General features: G+C 41.2%; 1 protein-coding gene across 6 annotated transcripts in view; it reads right to left on the bottom strand.

Annotated features, from left to right (window-relative positions):
• Positions 1–17665, bottom strand: part of LOC124594946 — a 200732-nt gene that overhangs the window by 15703 nt on the left and 167364 nt on the right. The window contains exon 10 of one of the 6 annotated variants that reach the window (XR_006978167.1): positions 2697–2766. The exons of the other annotated variants lie outside the window; for them this stretch is intronic. The gene's annotated coding sequence lies outside the window, so the exon portion shown is untranslated. The remainder of the gene's footprint in view (positions 1–2696; positions 2767–17665) is intronic. 6 annotated transcript variants of the gene reach the window in all.

The following is a 17665-nucleotide window of genomic DNA, read 5'->3' as shown; positions in this document are numbered from 1 at the left end:
GTTCTTGTACTGTGCGACATGTCTCACCTATATATGCCGCACCACATTGAGAAGGAATCTTGTACACACCACATTTCCTCAGGCCAAGATCATCCTCAACCGAACCCAACAGGTTTCTCAGTTTTGCAGATGGTTGAGAAACACACTTAATGCCATATCTTCCGAAGACTCCTCCGATTCTTGACAACATGGCACCAAAATACGGCAATAAGGCCAAAGTGACAGTTTTGTCAGAACACTGTCTTCAAATGTTGTATTTCACTCGACAGGCTTTCAGGATCAGATACCACATGTGCTCTATGAACTAATGTACTACTGCATTTTCCACGATGGCAGCTTGTGGCCTGCAGATATAGTTCTGTATGCGTTGGCTTGCGGTAGAGGCTATTTCCTGAGGTTCCATCTGCTTTCCTTCATACAAGAACATCAAGAAAAAGTAAAGTACCATGTTTTTCCACTTCCATTGTAAAGTTTATATTCGGATGGAGCGAATTCGAAACGTAGGCAGAGTATCAAGCCCATGCGGCCACACCAAAAATGTACCATCCACATACTGCACAAAACAAGGGTTTGAGAGTGGCCGACTGTAGTGCTGCTTCTTCAAAGTCCTCCATAAAATAATTGGCCACCACAGGAGACAGAGGGCTTCCCATGGCGGCACCATCCAGTTGTTCAAAACATTGGTCATGAAATAACAAGTATGTTGAAGTGTAAGCATGTGTTTAAATAATGCTACTATGTCCTCCTCAAACTTGTTCCTAAAAAGACACAACATTGAAACTTACTAAGAGGTCCGACAATTGCAATCTAAGAGTTTTCAGGTGCCCTACGAAATCTTCAGAGTTTCGAATATGATGGTCGCACTTGCCTACGAGAGGTCCCAATAGTGATGTCACATATTTGGCAACAAAGTGAGTGAGTGCTCCTTGTTACTTACAATGGAACAGAGAGGCACACCATTTTTATGGATCTTGGGTACACATACAGTCTAGGAGGAACTGCAGCCCACTGATGCAAACACTTAGTGACTTGTGCTGGAATCGAGCTCTTTCTGATGAGTTCCAAAGTCTTTCTCTGGATCCCACCCATTGGATCACTTTTTAATTTACTGTATGCAGGATCATTGAGCAGTTTGTATATCTTGCTGTTTTTTTTTTCTTTTTTTTTCTTTTTCTTCCATGAGAGACTGTCTGAGTATGGCACCATCTACCTGCAAATCATTGCATATGCGTGATTTCCGCACCTGCGCTTTCTTCGCGCACTTTCTAGAAATGGGGCGCCGACGTGTGGATGCCATCAGTCGTATCTAGACACCAGCAAGGTTGAACCATATGAAGATGTCTGACAGTTGCTCCGAGGAAATATTGTGGAATAAATTCACACAAAATGATCCGGTGGCAAACCCGTGAAGACTATTTACAACATATCTGCTGGGAAAGCTTGAAGAGTCACAAGTTAAATCTTGTTTGCAACCCGTTGGCTGTATTATATAAATCATACTTGACAGACACCTTGCTTCTGCAGGCAGTGCACTATCAGTTGTGCCACTGAAAAGCCTCAAAGAGTGATTCAAACTTACCACAATATTAACTTTTACCCATTTCAAAAAAACCACATGTCACCCACCACCCAAGGTAGCTACCAATAAAAAAAACGGTACAATGTACTTGTTTGAAAGTTAGAAGACACTGGTTACAAGAATTACACTTACTTACAGTAATAATGTGTAACAAAATTTCCTGGTGTTTTATAAAAACACCCTATCTTCATAGAACTGCCTGTGATCCTCCCGGCTACTGGTCCATGTGTTCCCGCTAAAAGGATTGCTTCTCTTGTGGACAAGTTCTCCACCTGCTCCCTAAATCACACACATCGTCTGATACCTCATTGCATTACTAATTGCATTCTCATCTCATTTTCTTGTTGTCACCTTGTCTATACATGGATATGCTGCCACTGTACACTAACTTTCTCAGCATTCTGTATGCATCCAATTTCCCTCTTCCCTCTACATAGAGATATAAAGATGACATGCTATATGCACCTACACAGCTGCATGCCTTCAAAGGCAATGCCTGTGAACAAAGTTGGAGCAATTGTATGGCACTATCTTCAACTTGTTTATGAGTAATCAACAGAAGTTGGCCCTATGCATCCAATAAGCAAAATCTCTCATCTGATTCGGATTTACTGACAATATCTTTATGTACTACATACAGTATTAGGATTCTGTCTTTTTTTTGCCCAGCATCACCATCTCTTCACTTTATTTCATTGGGTTCTCTTCCTGTGTTGAGAGAGACGTTTTACTAAATGATGCCCACCTTTTTAACTGCTCCTTATATAATTGTAGCTAAGAAACACACACACACACACACACACACACACACACACAACCAGCAACAGTGTGTATACATAGGCTGTGCGGAGGCATGTACAAAACACACACACACACACACACACACACACACAGGGAGAGGGAGTTGAAATCACCACTACAATTTGAGTCCTGGATTGCTGTAGTTTTTTATGGTGAGAGATTATCTTCCGCGTACTAGTTTTCATATGTAGTAAATTTACAATAATTCAAGGGCATATGCTTAGCTACAAATTTTGATCAGAAGTTCAACAAAAATATATCAAGTAATTAAACATATTTTCTTCCTTAAATTTCAGGATAAAGAATGATTAGTTACCATGCTAAATGATACTTCCGATCCACTGCACTGCACTGACGATACTCGGGAAAAGAAGTTAGAAAAACCACTGCAATAGAAGGAAGGTAGGTTAGAGTTTAACATGTTGTCGACAATGAGAGCATTAAAGACAGAGCACCAGCTCAGTTTGGAAGGATTGGGAAGGAAATTGGCTTTAGCCTTTTCCAAGGAAGCATCCTGGCACTGGGCTGAAACTATTAGGGAAACCATGGGAAACTTAATTCAGGATGGTCATTTGGGGATTGGAACTCTCTTCTTCCTGAACATGAGCCTAGTGCCTTAACCAATGCACCACCTCATCCAGCTGCTTCGATAGAGGGTTCCAGTAAAATGCAAACAGTGTATGTTAATCACATTACATATGACAATCCGGCAAGAGAGAAGAAAGGGCTGGGGGCAAACAGGAATGTTAAGTGATTAAGTGGGAATGTGGGACAAGGTAATGTAGGTAATTGACGTCTTTTCTTTTTAAACAATGGAAAATCCAGGATGGGATGTAACAATATTGTGAAAAGGATAGCTGCTACTCATTATATTGCAGAGACGCTGAGTCGCATATAGGAAAAAAATGACTGTCACACGATAAGGTTTTGGCCAACAAGGCTTTTGACAAAGGACTTGTTGGCCGAAAGCTTATTGTGTGACAGTCTTTTTTATTGTGGCTATCTGCGACTCAGCATCTCTGCTATATGGTGAGCAGCAGCTATCCTTTTTATAATAATTCTCTTCTTTTTGTATATAAAAGATCATTACATTCTGAAAGTTAGACTTTGTTTCACTATTGTCCATATGTGTATAAGTTGTCATAAGGTAGGCAAACTTAAATTTTACCTTTATTTGATTGTAATTTTGTCTTGTGAGGCCAACCTTTTGATGTGACATATGTAGAAATTCAAACAGAATTGTACAACACAGAGATTAAGATCACAAATTGGTAAGGTATTATAAATCAGAAATCTGAGACTCATTTACTACGTATTTCAACAGGAAGGAAAAACTTAATCTGATAAATTAATGGACTTACTAATAAAGTAAACAGCACTAATTGATCCAATGAATGAAATTACAGACTCAATTTGGCACAACTTTGTTATCTCTTATTTTGGATGACATGTTGTGATAATCATATTTTGGATGACATGTTGTGATAATCATAATGATGCAAATAAAAAGTTAAGTTGAGGATGTAATTTTTCAAAGTGACACTCTTGAATAAATGTATGACGGAGTTCTTGCCATGTCATATTTGTCAATCTTGAGCTTTCGAGAACTTCCTCTGCCATCATTATCAGGAGATTAGAGTTCAGTAGACTGCTATGTATTTTAGTTGGCCGACTTCATGGAAACTTCAATTTGGCCAACTGAAATCTAACCTCCTGTCATCGAAAGCTTGAGGCTGACCTATCTGATGCTGCAAGAATTCTGTGAAGTATTTAATCAATCAGTTAAGTTATTCTCATATATTTACAGGTTCAAAGCATCGTAAGTAATCATTTTTCAAATGCAGTAGATGTAAGATAATTTGAACAGATACCTACACCTGACAATGCCCCAGCAGCACAAAACTAAATGTAAGGCAGAACATTATGTCTATGTTCAAACGCCACCAAGAATGTGCAATAGCTATAAGTCAGTCAAGAACCCTTGTTTCGACTATGGATAGTTTCACAATTTCTTCTCTGCAGTGATCAACATTCTGTCCTGAAAGCACTTTTGGCTCAAAGTTTATGAGGGTGTTCTCTCAAATTTCTCACAAAGCTTGCTGTCTGGGACTGTAGCTGCATTAGCAACCACAGACAAGACCTTCAGATTCTCACATGAAAAATGAATTACTGGAGGCTTACTGACTGAAGTTAAATGTTTTGTTCTTTGCATCTACATTAAAAGCGGTATATTTAATGATATTTGGTGTTTTATGACTGGAATAGTGTATCACTGATGGTGCAAGTAATTTTCTCGTCCATCTGAGATTTTATACTTTTGTGATATCCCTATATGGGAATATGCTAATATTAGTACAGGTGCAGGCTGATGGCAACAACTGCTGTTCACTACAATGAAGATTGTCAAATGATCATGAGAGGAGAGTACATAATGTAAAAGTATGGTGATTTGCACCACATGTTCATCTTCGCTATTCTGTTTCTCACTACACAGAGAAAAGTAAGAAAGATTAAACCAAAATAAAATCACAAGTGACATTTCAAAGGAAAAGAACAATTATCTACTACATGTTTAAAGCCCAATGAATTAAATAAGTTTCTATTCTTTAATTCAGCATTCTTCCAAGAGTACTCATCTGGAATAAATTGTTATTGTAAGAAATTACTTAAGAGAGAGGACTGAAATGGTATATTAATGAGGAGCCTGTGCTTCCACGATTAATATTCTCATGTAATAAAAATGTAAATCGCACATCATGAGGAGTTGTTATAGATAAGGTTCTACCATTCTACACAACAATGGTCACCACAGAGCACAGAGAGTTAAAAGTGTGTATCTCGTCAACTCCCAAGTCTCTGGGACTGCGAAGTCTGTATCCAGCTAGAAGTAGTAGAGCCCTCTCGGGATTACATATTGTGCAGAAAATTATGTAGAGCACCAACAAACACAACCAAGAAGGAAATATATGACTGAAAACAACAGAAAATATTCTGCAGTGTATTTTGAATTACGATGATCGGAATCTTGTACATCAGAGAGTATAAAATCTGAATACAGGTCCGAAGCAATACAAACTATGACTGCACTGTGAAGAAAAAGAAAAGACCTTGAAGGTTAAATCAGTTCAAAATACTGCTGTCTCATTGATTTATTTATAGAAAATATTAAAAAATGATTAACTTTTAGCAACTAAGCTACATTTGATGTTACTTAAAACTACATTAACATTTTTCTACAACTGATTTCTGAAAGGAACACTTCGGCTTTATATACTCCTAGCTGTGATGATATTTTCACTAACTAACGTCATTTCCGCACATTACCTTCACTGCGAACAGATACTAACGAGAACCTGTCAGCTCTATGGACTCCACGTGGTTTGGGTGTCAAGTCAATTTGCAGTAGCTGTGTGAAAATAGTGCAGAGCACATGTAAATGTGATTTAGAACAGGATAAAATTATTAAAATTTTGGTGACTAACCAAATTTACAAAGCCATTATTAGTGAATCTAGTAGTTGTCAGGATACAAAGTGACAAGCAATAAGTGACAAAGACAAGCCATTAGAGACAAAAAATGTCAGACTGGGGAAGGTTAAGAAAGGTTGGTTGATTGGTTGTTGGAGTTAAAGGGGCTGAACTGCGAGTTCATCAGCCCCCTCATCCATCATATATGTATCGAACCAGAAATAACCCTTGGAAGAAGACTATAAACGTCAAATCATGGGAAGCCCGATTGTAAGCAAGATACAATAAGACAGAGATAAAATCAAGGAGAAGTAGGAGGAGAGTGAGGTGAGCAAGCTGCTCTGCCCAGAATGAAGTTGATGTCCCTGAAGCACGGTAAGTGGTGAGAGCTGCATCTCACACCAGCAGAATCTCATTCTCCGCTGCACCAACAAAACAAGCAGCACAGAAAGATATTCCAATTTAGGAAAGAAAAAACATTAAAAACAGCAAATATAAATGAATAAGGAGAATAAAATTATGAGAAGGGTAGTGGCCAGGCCGGACCACCAAGCAAGAGCCACCACGGGCCCCTTAAAGCCAGACCAGGCGAGGGGTGGTGCACCTCCAACCCCTCAGGTGGTCAATGAGGCCAAAGTGCTCCACCCTACCAATGAGTAGAAACCACTTTAGCAGGTGAAACGTAAACCCAGGTCAGCCACGTTAGCGTTATCTGCTAGCACCAGAGGTAGCACGTCAGCAAGGTTTTCGATGCCACAAAGCAGCCAAATTTGGGCAGTCTAGTAGGACGTGGGACACTGTCAGGCGGGCACCACATCGGGAGTAAACTGAGTCCTCACATCGAAGCACATGGCTGTTGGTCAGCCAAATGTGGCCAATGCATAGTGAACAAAGAACAGTGGATTGCCTGCAAGAAGCATGAAGGAAAGACTGTCACACGGTTGTGGTCTCCTTCATCACCCACAGTTTGTTACAGGACTCCTGGGCGAACCGTTCCCAGTTCCAGACATCCAACAATTGATGGCATAGAGATGTCCCAAGATTCAATTCTCGGATCCATATTTCCAAAATTGGTGTTCTGGTAGCCAACTTCAACAAGCGGTCAGCATGTTCACTCCCAGAGATTCCAATGCATCCAGCAGTCCAAACAAAGACTACTTGCCATCCACCTTCACGGAAGTCAGAAAGACAATCCTGTATAGTCGTAACTAATGGGTGATGAGGGTAGCACTGATCTACAGCCTGAAGGCTGCTCCGGGAGTCACTGCAGATTAGAAGCATCTTGCCGATGCAAGAACGAGCATGCCTGAAGGCTTGTTTGATGGTCACCAATTCAGCAGTTACAACACTGCATCCATCTGGATGCAGTTTGTCCATCGGCTGTTGAGACATCAATATATACCAGTTCCAAACCTGGAAATGCATCAAGGACAACCAGGAACAGGTATGAAACACCACAGGGTCATCTAAATCTTTCAGTCCAAAGAATAAATCAAGATCGATTTGTGGTCAGGGTACACGTCAAGGTGGTGTACGTGACTGTTCTCCATCATGAGGTGACAGTAGGGGAAGTTGGGAGTTCAGAGCAGAGACATAGTAGTCGAATTGCAATTGTGACCTCAGTTCCGGGTCTCTGTTGTGGCAGGTGGACCTCCCAACTAGAAAAAAGGACATGGTAGTTTGGATGCCTATGGGAGCTGCGAACATGAAGAGCTTAATTGAGTAGCTGTTGTTGGTGACTTATCTGTGGTAGAGGGACTCCAGCCTCCACGAGCAGGCTGTTCACAGGGCTAGCCTGGCAGGCTCCTGTTGCAAGACAAACCCCACAATTATGTATCAGGTCCACACAGTATAATCACAATGGTTTATCAGGTCCAGTAATCGCAATACTGGAGATGATGCCGAACCATATGCCAGACTCCCGTAATCAAGACGGGACAGGATCAGGGCTTTGTAAAGATGCAAAAGGGTAGTGCAGTCTGCACCCCAGCTGATGTTACTGAGGCAGTGAAGAGTATTATGATGCAGCCAGCACCTTTGCTTAAGTTGGCAAAGAAGGGGAAGCTACGTCAGACAGTCATCAAAGAACAGTCCCAAGAAACAAGAAGTCCACCACATCGAGACGGTGCCGTTGACACTCAGCAATAACCACACTAGAGGGGCAACGGTAAAAGCAAAAATCAACAGCATACAAGGAGGGTGATACAAAAGACCTCACAGCTGCTGCTAGACCATTTATAGCCAGTAAAGAGAGTGGGACATTTAATACAGAGCTCTGCAGGACCCCATTCTCTTGGATATTTGGACGGTGGGGGTGTTACTGTAGGCAGTGCTAAATGGAACCCAGAAAGTAAGGTATGACAAGAAGTTTTGGACAGAAATCTGAAGTGCGACCCTGAGACCCAATTCATGTAGATAGTGAGTATCCGGTGTCACCATGTGATGTTACAAGCCTTTTGTAGGTTGAAGAAGACAGCAATAAAGTGTTGACAACAGTCAAAAGCTGTCCGGATGGCAGACTCCAGGCAAACCAAATAATCAGCAGTGGAACCACCCTGAGAGGAAGCCAGAGGGCCCAAAACTCAAGGAGCCAACACAGCTGCCAATTCCAGACGTGTTTAAGTAACTTACAGAGAACATTAGTGAGACTAATTGGGTGACAACTGTCCATCTCTAGGGGATGCTTACCTGGTTTCAGTACCGGGACAATAATGCTCTTGCTCTATGGAGATATAGTTGAAGATGGTAAAGATGATAATGACAATCCACTGATTGATGTTTGAACATTTGGACATGGATGTGGCCTGGCTCTGGGACTGTACAGGGCACAGCGCAAGAACACTGAAGAATTCCCACTCACTGAATGGAGCATTGTAGGGCACCTGGCAGTGAGCAGTGAAAGTTAAGTGCAATCACTTAATCCACTATTTGAGGACATGAAAGGCATGTTGATAGTTCTCAGATGCAGAGCCTCTAGTATAATGCAGAGGAGAAAAAAAAAAGAATGTGTATGTGGTCCAATGGCTGAAACGTAGGGTTCCCAGCATTCTTGCTTCCATCATTTTATTAGAGCCCACTTACGATCTCTACTGGCCTCGGTGATTTTTGGCATCCATCAAGGTAATATCTTCCAACGGAGGGGGAAGAGGGGGGGAGAGAGATCGCTAAGTTGGTTGCCGACAGAATGGCTTCTACTGCATTCTGGACAACCTCATCAATGCCTCCATTTAGTGGGGAACTCACAACGACAGCGGAAGTCACAGTGTCCCAGTCAGCACTGTGGAGAGCCCATCTAGGCGGGTGCCCAGGGGAGTGACAGGTAGATTGGGACGTGATCGCTACCATACACATCATTGTGGACCCTCCCGTGGATGGATGGGAGACGGCCAGAGCTGCAAATAGAAAGCTTAATGGCTGAGTTAAGTTCCACGAACCACACTGAAGCGTATGGAGGCACCAGTACTGAAGAGACAGAGGTTGTGATCTGCCAGTGAGTTTTCCATGTCTTTACCATGGCCAGTGATCGTGGTCCCACCCCAGAAAGGATTACTAGCACTGAAGTCTCCCAAGATTACAAAAGGTGGGGAGCGCCGAGAAACCAATGCAGACAAGACGTTCTGAGGCACTCTACCACTGGGAGGGAGATAAACTTTACGGATGATAAAATCCTGCAGTGCCTCCGAAGTTGTAAGAAGGGATCCAAGTTCACTATATACAAAGTTCAGAACATATGGGTACAATTCCACCTGACACCCTACCATACCTGGCATAATTCTTAAAATATCCCCAATAGGCATGAAGGGCAGGGGTATGCATTGCTGGAAACCAAATGTCCTGAAGGGTAATATAGAAAGCCGGGGAGGAGTTTAAGGGATGCTGTAGCTCAGAAAGGTGGTGGTGGTGGTGGTGGTGGTGGTGGTGGGGGGGGGGGGGGGGGGGGCGGGCTTGAATTCCACTGGAGAATTGCGCTATTGGTATACAGTGGGGGCATGACGGGATCAAGGAGGCAAGTTATGCTCCATGGTCATTCGTCTGCTGCCATTGGTTGAGAGGGTACAGTATTAAGACACATAGGTTCTGAGACACATTTTGTGGTGTGATCTGGTCCCGAAGTACCCCTTCCTGGCTAGGGAAGGCAGACGAGGGTGATGCATCTCCAACTGAGGGATGGGAATCGGCGTCCTTAGTGGGTGGGGAACCATTGCTCCCAAAGCGGGTGTGGGGGAAGTACCCAATTTATTTTGACCACCCTAAATAACTGTTTGTCCAGATGCAAATTACAAAATGTTTCAAGCAAATGTTCTTTAGCCTTCAGGGGGACATCAATTAGCATGATTACCTTTGTTGTAGCTTTGCTTTTTACAAAGATATGAACAGTGGTATGACTTTTTTAAATGACACCCTATATTATTTATTCGATAATTCATTTCCTCTCCTAAAGACCATTCAAAAATGTATCACAGTGTACCATTCACTGAAATACAGCATTATTAATAATGTAACACAACACTGACTTTGAGCCCGGGATCACAAACTTGTCCACTTGCTGGAGTTCTCAGAAAACAAATGAAAACCAAGTAAAATCGTAACACAAAATTGACTTTGACTCTCCTGTACTATTGCCCAGGAGTAGAAGATTGAAAGGTATTCAAAGTGGTGATCCTGGACACTGATACACTGGTGCACTCATTAAATGAAAGAATTATTTACTGCTTCCAGTGTTGCCTGCTGAAGAGAATACAAGCAAGCACGATACGTTCCTGCATGTCCTCTGGAGTTGTTGGAATATCACGATAGACATCTTTAATGCATCCCCAAAGGAAAAAGTCCAGAGGATTTAAATCAGGAGACCTAACAGGCCAAGTTACTGTTCCTCCTCGACCAATCCACCTGGCAGGATACCTTTGGTTAAGAACACGATGTGCACGCAAGGGTTTATGTGCTGGACATCCATCGTGTTGATACCACATAAGCATTCTGGTTCTTTGTGGTACTTCATCCAGAAGAGGAGGAAGAATTTGTCTGAGGAAGTTGGCATACTGTGCCGTTTAGACTACCACTGATGAAATAAGGGCCAATAATTGTAGTTCCAAGCATCCCACACCAGACGTTTAACTCTCCATTGACGCTGATGTTCCACCTGTCTAAGCCATCGTGGGTTGTCGCTGGACCAACAATGCAAGCTCCTTGTTTGAGAAGGAACATTCATTGGTAAATAGAACATTGGAGAAGAAGATCGGGTTGACGAGGATTTGCTGCTGCGCCCACTGACAGAACAGTACACAATTCTGGAAATCATTCCCATGCAATTCTTGATGTAGTTGTACATAGTAAGGATGGAACTGTTGACTAGGGAGAATACGATGTACACAGGTTTTAGGAATGCCAATCTCGTGTTCAAGCTGTTGTGTGCTCACACGTGGATTCATAGCAACAGAAGTGAGAAAAGTAACTTTGGCAGCTTTGTCTGTGCGAGTGCTACAACGATTGCATTGTCATGGGTTGAAACTTCCAGTTCCCTGAAGCGTCGCAACAAGATGAGAAAACATCTGTCAGGAAGGTGGGTTCTTGTCAGGATATCGCTCTCTGTACCGTTCCGCTGCCTGCACAGCATTTCGTCTAACTTCAACAACAACAATAAAAGAAACGTTATGTCGATGCAATTTGTAGGAAGGACAGCCTTTACTGCGTGCCTACTCTACACAACAGTATTTAAAAGGACTAAACTATTGTACTAAATGTACCTGTACATAAGAAAACAGTACTGCAATTACTGTTCTGATAACTTACATTCCCCATAGATGAGTAGCACTTCCACCTTCTTTTCGATGGCGTACATGCTACTCACGCAACTCTTCAACTGACGATCGTTGACGGAATGACGGGTGTGCATTCTACTTATGTTTACATTTGTCCTCTGTCAATGTCAGCTTGTGGATGTGTTCCATTACCCCGAGTACCTGCACTAAGTGCAGGGAGCGCCAATGTCAAAGTTGTGTTATGTAATTAATAACGTCGTGTTTCAGTGAATGGTACACTGTGATACATTTTCATTAGGTCTTTAGTAATTAATAACACCGTGTTTCAGTGAATGGTACACTGTGACACATTTTTAATAGGTCTTTAGGAGATGAAATGAATTACCGAATGAAAAATGCAGAGTGCCATTTAAAAAAAATCAAACCACTGTTCAGTATCTTCGTAAAAAACAAAGCTGCAATGAAGGCAATCATGCAGATTGATGTCCCCCCGATGGCTAAAGAACATTTGTTTGAAACAATTTGTAATTTGTATCTGGACAAACAGTTACTTAGGGTGGTCAAGATAAATGGGACACCCAGTAAAATGGAGGAGAGTACCACTGGCAGAGAGGGTGACATCGTCACAGCTATGGCATAAGACATTTTTATGCGTGCAGGATGTAGACGTTTAAACTTTTTCTTTGCCTCTTGGTACATCAGTCTGTTCAGAGTCTTCTATTCTTGTATTTCTCTCTCCCACTCTCTCTCTCTGAAAGACAGTACAATCTGATGAACAGGGAGAATGGTGTTCTCCACAGTTGATGCAGACGGGAGAAAGGACACCAGGAACGTTCGCATGCAACAGTCATCCACAATCCCCCCAGACTGGTCTGGCATCACAATGCCAAGACATGTGCATGAATCACATATTTGAAGCACCGCATAGGAGGGGGGACATAGGTTTCATGTCACGTCGCTATAGCATCCATCACTTTTCAGGCAAAAAATTCCCCTCAAAAACCAAGATGAAGGCCCTGGTAGCAACCCTATTGTCCTTTGACCCCCTATGGACATGACGGACAAAGCATACAACCTGCTGCCCCAAACTGTCATATAGCTCATCATCATCAGGCTGCAAGAGGTGGTCATGATGAAAATTATGAACTGAACCATGTTTAGAATATTATGGGGAGAGAGTCATCGGAATGTAACCCAGCTTGTCACAAGCAAGGAATGCTCATGAATGGGTAGGTGCGCTGTTTTCATCGAAACTGACCCACTCTTCACTTTGGGGAATACTGCGGACTTCCCAAACTTGCCCTCTATAGTCTCTACAAAGAGTAAAGGTACTGTGGCCCCATTTGTCCTCGTACAAACCTGGTATTGGGGGACCATTTCTCTGCTTGTTACTCAGCCCTAGGTTCCTCCCATGGCCTAGCCAGCAAGGAAAGATTTTGGGGTCGTATCTCTCTCAGTGTTGAGCGAGTTCTTTCCTTCTGAAGAGATTGCTGTGTCTGTATGACCACCAGTGGGAGAAAGCTTCATATGCTTCAGATGCAACTCATCTGCCATGGTGCACCCACTTCAAATGTGGGTTCTCCCAAGGCACCAACAGCGCGACCCCCGCCTACTCACGAGGCTACTACCATGGAGGTACCTGACAAACTGCTGCCCCCCCCCCCCCCCCAACACACAAAAACAAGATGGCTATTGTGCTGGATTTGGGGCATACTACCTTACTGGAAAGGAAGGGTGCTAACATGAAAAGTCACAAACTGGAACAGGCACCACACTGAGCGACCTTCTCTGCATGCCTGCATGATCCCCATTTCTGAAAAATTAAATAAAGTGGTGGATACTGAAACACAACTATGGAGATCATGTATTTATTAATGAATAGGTGTAGAGAGCACCAGAGGTGAAATGGAAAAGAATAGTGAAAGTATAGGCTTGCAGCACATAAAGGGAAGTAGTGCTGCAAAGGCTGGGGCCCTGTGGTAGCTAAGAATTGTGAGCCTTCTAGGCCTCTGGGAGGAAATAAGTTATATTTTATTTTTCTTCAAAGGAATCATCATGGCATCTGTCTTACAAGAACCACAGAAAACCTACATTTGGAAGGCTGAGTGGGGTTGGACCTACAATCCTCCCAAAAGCAAGTTCACTTTTTCTTGCCAATGCGCAGCCTTGCTTGGTGTTGACATGATAACACAGATAAGTAAAACGCTACCAGATAATCAAAAATTTATGGTTATAATAATGGGAACAAAGAATGGAAAGAGAGGAGTCATTTTTACAGTTCATCACAAATTTGAATTCATGTTAGTAGTGACATTCAGATGGACTTCACAGATGAGGTTTTGGGGAATATTTTTAAAATGCTTTTGGCATCGAGATTTAGGTACGCATCATCAAAGATACGTAAACACCAACCATTTCTGCTGGCGCATTCTAATCTGAAGGTTCAGTGACAGGCTAGAATCTGGAATGCCACAACTGCATAAGAAAAAGTAGCTGACTGGGAACCTGAACCTGCTTTTTCGTGGCGATGTGGAACTACACGAAGTAATTGAAAGACATTTCTTGTTTCTGTGACCCAAACACTGCTGCAAAGAGAACCCACTGCTGCAACACACAGGCATTTTTGTCTGAACATTGCATGATGACAACATGGAAAAAGTGGCTTCAAGGAAAGGAACAGACCAAAAGTACTTGTATTTGACTATAACACGCATATGGCAGCTGTTTGGAAGAATGAGAGACAGCTTGCAAACCATACAACAAAATGAGGAATGTATTAGCAGGTGGCATTCCACTACAAATCTGAATGGTATGTTTGAAAGTGCACACAACATTCTACAAGAATTATGGGTGATTATGGAATTGGAATTTCTGCTCACAATGCAGGAAAACTTGTGATCTGTGGGAGTGCAGACTACTCCAAACAAGTACCAACCAAATTCACTCCTACAAAAATGTTTCCTACCTAACATGGAACATCATGAATTATCTTTCAAGGCAGTGTGTGGGGTGAACTGAAGCTAAAGAAATATGTTTTACATTTCTTGTAATGATTTTTGTGTACACTTGTTTGATTGAATCCAATAAATGGACAAACAAAATGAATACTAATGTTTTATTCATTTACATAATACTTTTATTCTGCATGTTTAAATGCAATTCCTTTTTGAGATTAAAACACTGCTTCACTTTTCTTTCAGTAGCTCTAAACTAACAACAGCCAGAGAGATTTCACTGCCTACATGGAAAATACACAAGAGTAAAATGTTTCAATTTTAACACACACTTTTTGTGCTGTTGCTATCAAGTCTACCACTGCTTCTTCTTCACAAGGCAGGGTAACTGCATTTTATATGTGGGGGTTATGATTACAATTCATTCATTTATGTATCATGTTCCTTCAAGCATGTGGAAAGACACAAGTTACACATAAATAGAAACTACCACTTCAGGCAACTTCTGTTAAGTACACTAAAAACAAATTATGACTAGTACCTGATCTACTTACACTGATAATTATGAAAATTACTGCAGACTGCTTGTGCAGTTTATATCAAATATGTCAGATTGAGCATTTAGATAACTTTACACAGAACACCATTTTATGCATGTACAGGGTGAGTCAATGAAGACTTTACAATTTTGGATGATATAGAAATTTATTGAGATAACTTGCCCTTTTGTAGCAAACAACCTCAAGTTTCACATAAAAGTGTCAAGTTTATTTTGGTTTGATGTGACTGCCATTTCTCATATGGCAAACATCCCAATGTTAATAAATTAATTCCCACATCTGTTGCAGTAAATCAGATATAACTTGTGCAATGGCAGTGTAGATTTAATTTTTCAGGTGGACTAAACTGTTTAAGGGGGGGGGGACATGGTCTCCACTGAAAACCCAGAGAAAGAAATTTCGTAGTGTGAAGTCTGGGGAGCGAGGTGGCCAACCGACTGACCTGGGAAGCAATTATCGTGGAAACCTTGAAATTTCTTCAGAAAATGAGGTGGTGTATTGTCTTGCCGTTAGTAAACCATCCTATCTCGGTCATCATCACTGATCTGTGGAATTAAAAAATTTTCAAGCATATCCAGATACACAATAGCTGTGACAATTTCCTCCATGAAGAAGAAAGGGCCATACACTTTCAGTCTGCTAAGAGCGCGAGAGTAATTTGTAGGCCTGCTTGGATGTTCTTTAGCGTATTCAGTGCAAAATCTATGCCAAACATTTGTTGTAGAGTTCGTTTCATGAAATAAAAACACACACAGAGCACATTCCATACCACTGAAAACAGCCATTTTAATCGCGCACTTTGCTGGCACTCCTGGTGACAGAATGGGATACTGACACACCATGTGAATCAAATTTGACATTGTATGCTTCAAAATGACACATCCCCATTTCTGTAAGTTACCTCCATAAATTACTATACCATTCCAAAGCTGTAAGTCCTTTTGGACTCACCGTGTATAGCGACAAAGTAGAAGAAGAAAAACCTTTTAAATTTGACTCATGTGAAATTTACATTCCAAAACCAAAATATTTTGATTAGGTACACCTTTAATTTGTTTTTGAGCATCTGAGGATTTTCGATTTCCAGCCCTTTAATATACTGGTAATCTGTTATATGTTTTTGTACTGTATATTCTGAACCCCAGACAGGGACACACGTTCTATATGGAAATTATTTTTACTTCTAGTAACATAGTTGTGAATTTTGTAGTTCATCGTAAATTAGTTCTTATAGGTAACCGGAAATAGTATTAGGGTGCACATGATTCGTTTACCTGAAGAGGCTTTGCAAGATGTTTGGCTATGAACTTTATGTAGTATTCTTACAGCATGCACATGTTGAATAAATATTTTCCTGGTCTCAGCTGTGCTGCCCCAGAGAATTACATCTTAAGATAGAATTAAAAAAAAAAATTATTCCACAGGGCAGTATTGAGAGGAAGTGTGTAAAATATGCTAGGAATCCAGTCCGCAGGTTCAGCACAATGCACAGAAGGCAAAGTCAGCTCATAGTAAATTTATCCATGAGTTTGTGCCACTTCAGTTCATTATTGACCTGGGGCCTCATACTTGTGTAACCATCGATTCGACTCGGGGTACCTAAGTAATTTTTATTTGTTGGGAATTGCATAATACGAATCTTTGTAAGATTATAGGCTTAACCGTTTCCTGGGAACTTGTAATTCTGTACCATTATTCTCCTGGGTGTGTCTGCTATGGTTTATTTATTTATTTATTTATTTTTTTACTCAACAACATTATACTTACATCATCATCAGCCATCACAATTTAAGAGTCCTACAATCTTACAGGCAAATAATTTGCTTATGTTAAAATAGGAATGGGCCAAGCAATGTATCTTGTGGGATACCATATTTTACTTTTCCCCATGCTAACTTTGGTCTCATTCCTGTGGTATCTTTTCTGCATTCTATTGTTGTGGCTCCATCAATGTACTGCTGATACCAGTTGGCAATATAGTTGAAAATATCAAGAGAGTAGTTTTTCTTGTTTGGTTCTTACAGAACCGGAAGAATATGGAAGCCAAACAGAGCTGTTTTGTCAGAAAAGTAATTCACTGATTTCTTACAAGCTATCTTCTACAACAATTTTGTTAGAGTGTGAAGGAAGGAGTTTCAGCTGCAATTAAAGGCATCTTGCTTATTTCAGTGTTTATAAATGGTTGCTATTACCACATACTTCTTTTTAATTAAATATGCCTTTACTTGTTTACTGATTACAAAGGTAAGTTAAATGAAAGGGGGATGGGAGGTTTGAAATCCTACCATTATTGCTTTTCAGTGCCCAAATGAACACACTCTTTAATGGCTGATTTGGCAAAAGTGACGTCTGCAGCTGGATTACCCAAAGTTTTCCATGACCCATCTTTTGTCCCTGTATTTTCAGCTACTGTTAGCACAAATGCACTGATTTTTTTAATTAACATTTTGAATTTAACTACATCTGCCTCATTGCTAAGCACTACTGTCACCAAGGAGTTGAATATCAGGAGCTGCATTACTGAGTTTAATCATTTTATACTTAC

Source organism: Schistocerca americana, chromosome 2, assembly GCF_021461395.2.
Source record: "Schistocerca americana isolate TAMUIC-IGC-003095 chromosome 2, iqSchAmer2.1, whole genome shotgun sequence".
NCBI lineage: Eukaryota > Metazoa > Arthropoda > Insecta > Orthoptera > Acrididae > Schistocerca > Schistocerca americana.
The sequence above is the reverse complement of the archived record's forward strand: the minus strand, read 5'-3'. Positions and strand labels throughout refer to the sequence as shown.